The sequence below is a fragment of the Microtus ochrogaster genome, unplaced genomic scaffold, assembly GCF_000317375.1.
Source record: "Microtus ochrogaster isolate Prairie Vole_2 unplaced genomic scaffold, MicOch1.0 UNK88, whole genome shotgun sequence".
Classification (NCBI taxonomy): Eukaryota; Metazoa; Chordata; class Mammalia; order Rodentia; family Cricetidae; genus Microtus; species Microtus ochrogaster.
The window spans coordinates 24,744-27,721 of record NW_004949186.1 but is presented as its reverse complement, the minus strand read 5'-3'; the positions used below and the strand labels follow the sequence as shown (position 1 = coordinate 27,721).

At 46.4% G+C, this 2,978-nt stretch overlaps 1 long non-coding RNA gene across 1 annotated transcript; it reads right to left on the bottom strand.

The window, feature by feature from the left end:
* Positions 1–1,382: 1,382 nt before the first annotated feature.
* LOC106144431 lies at positions 1,383–2,978 on the bottom strand. The gene is made up of 2 exons (XR_001229495.1): positions 2,942–2,978; positions 1,383–1,774 (listed from the first exon to the last, which is right to left on the bottom strand). It is a non-coding gene; the product is annotated as an uncharacterized LOC106144431 (long non-coding RNA).

The window sequence follows — 2,978 nt, the reverse complement described above, 5'->3', positions numbered from 1 at the left end:
CCTACACCTCCCAGGACCACCTGTTCAGCGGTAGCTCTGCCCAGAATGGGTCCTCCCACATCAAGCAAACGCCCCAAAGATGTGCTCACAGGCCCATCTGATAGAGGCAATTCCTCAGCTGGGGTCCCTCTCCCAGCTAACTCTAGTCTACTCAAGCTTACAAAACAGACCAGCAGCACATCTGTGTTTGGGGACATGTCCTTTAAGAATGTAGGGATGTCAGCAGCAGGGATGCCAAGACGGGAACAGAGCTCAGCAGGGGCCCTCGGTGAGGAGGACACAGGTTGATGAACCGTTTCATTTTTTTCATTCCTCAGTAGCCACTGAAAGGGGTGCCCTTCCTCTGGGATAAACAGCCTGCCAGCCACACTCAGACAAGAAACCCTAATCCAACTCTGGCCCACACACAAGAGGAAGCCATGAAATAAGCAGGCAGCCTGCCGAGAAGAGCCCAGCAGGAGAAGAGAAATATGAACACGTGTGCGTGCGTGTGTGTGTAAATGACTAAAAGTCATTATATAAATGTATGAAACTACTGAACCAAAAATATTAAGTCAAATTAATTTTAATTTTTAAATTAAGGCTCTCTTTTTAAAGATGTATTTATGTTTGTTTTGTTTTTGTTTTTTGTTTTTTCGAGACAGGGTTTCTCTGTAGCTTTGGAGCCTGTCCTAGAGCTCACTCTGTAGACCAGGCTGCCTGCCTCTGCCTCTGGTGTGCTGGGATTAAAGGCATGTGCCACCACTGCCCGACAAGATTTACTTATTTTTATTTTATATGTTAGAGTGCTTTTCCTGCATGTATGTCTGGGCACCAGGTGTGTGTCTGGTGCCTGCGGAAGCCAGAGGCATTAGGTTCCCTGGAACTAGAGTTACAGATAGCTGTAAGCAACATTATGGGTACTGGGAATTGAACCTGGGTCCTCTAGAAAAGCAACCAGTGCTTTAACTATCTCTCCAGCCCCAAGGGGGAACATTTTTTTAATTTATTTATTTTCATTTTATATGTATGAATGTTTGCCTGAATGTTTGTGCACCATGTGCATGCAGTGCCAGAGGTGTCCAGAAGAGGGCGTCAGAGTCCCTGGCACTGGAGTTTATGATATGAAGATGCCATGAGGGTGCTGGGTATTAAAGCCCACTCCTCTAGAAGAGCAGCTAGTGCTCTTAACCATTGAGGCATTTCTCCAGCCCCACAAAGAAAAAGTTTTGAGAATATAAAGTCTCGAGGGCAGAAGACGCTTCAGGAAGCTGGCCACCCTCAAGTGAGTATAGCCACAACACTTGGTAATTCTCACAAGGAATCCAGGGGCCTGCCATTCCTGCTAGAAAGCTACTGAATGGGAATATATTGGCAATAATAAGACATTTCTCAAAGTACAGATTCCAGCTTAAACTTTATTTGTATACAAAAATATATTATAATGGGAAAAGCTTATTATTGTCTCCAACTATATATAAGTAATTACAAATATTTCCATAAACGCATTTTAAATTATAGAAGAGTTATGTTTAAGGAGTAAAAACACATTAGACAGATCATCTGCTGAAACATGCTGCAGGCAGGTAAATAAAGTCAGTTTTGCTGTCTGAGTTGCCCAGAGATGGGCCAGATGGCAAATGTTAGGGTGAGCCAAGAACAGCCTGATGGCGTGTGAGCCTTAGCTTCGTCCCCTCCTGCAGCTGATTCTAGTAGCTGATTTTGCCAGGTGCTTGGAGCCTTCGGGAGTCTCACTGTTGTGGCCTATGGACCCTGGACTCCTTGCTTCACATACCTGAAGAGAAGATATAGGGTTAGTTAACCCTGCCAGACACTCACAATCCCCCTGCTTAACCACATCACATGGGCTCAGACGGGCATCAAAAGCAGCAGCGTTAATGGCAGGTTTCCCGTGCAACATACGTCTGACTAACTGGAACAGCTAGGGGGCCAGTTGCGTAAAGTAGACAGACTTGTGGTATGGGCCTAATACAAATTGTGCTGCAATTAGAATAATCTCTGTCAAAACAGGCCTAGGTCTTCTGATGTCGGGTAGTGCAACGTGGAAAAGAAAGGGGGCATCAAGCAAGGACAGTGGCGGAGTGTTAAAACCCTGGCTATTTTAAGTAGACTTTAAATTAATTTTTGAATCTAAATTTTTAAAATTTACCTATCTGGCAGAGTAAAGACATAGAATACTTCTTACAGAAAAATGATCACTTTCACTAAATAATTCAGAAGCAAGAACAAAAAATTCTCAGAGTGCCTCATGAGGAGAGACGCTGAGGCCAGCAACCCTGCAAGCTGGGACCAAGCCTCCTGACTGCTACAATCTTGCCCTTTTGAAGACAAGCACCCAGATAGAGCATGACAGTTCTTTCCTCTAACACCCCCACCCCACCCCCCACGTGTTGCAATTTTGACCCGATGTCTTCATCTGGGGTCACACGAAATGGGTAACCAACAGTGTAATCCCAAATTAGAAGCACGCATCTGCATGCTGAATCTGGGAGGCTGGCGGGTTGGCACGGGCATCCCACACCACTTCTCTCTGGCACTCAATCCTCACAAAAGTCTCACCGGGCCCCTGCATCAAATCTGGGGTATTATGAAGTGGACAGACCTCTCTGGCTTGCTGGAGGAATGTGTGTGTGACCCATGGGCTCGTTCCTTCTCTCAGAACCGGCAAGCCGTCCCCCCAGCAAAACTCCCTCCATTTTCTGAACAACGTGCCATTGTCTGCTGCTGAACTGTTTGCACAGTTGGGAAAGCAGCTCTGGCTACTCTCCGGCAAGCTTATCCTCCACACCGCTTTCTGAGCCACTGTGGTCCTGTTTCTCCACCTAGAGCAGCTTATGATGCAACTTCCCACCCCCGGGGAGGCTGGGAAACATCACAGTGCATTACCAAAGGTGTGGCTCAGTGTTCCCTGCGCTGTTTTAAACACCACGCGTGTACTCACTTGCTAACGTCCTGTCAAGATCGGCAATGAAGTCTTC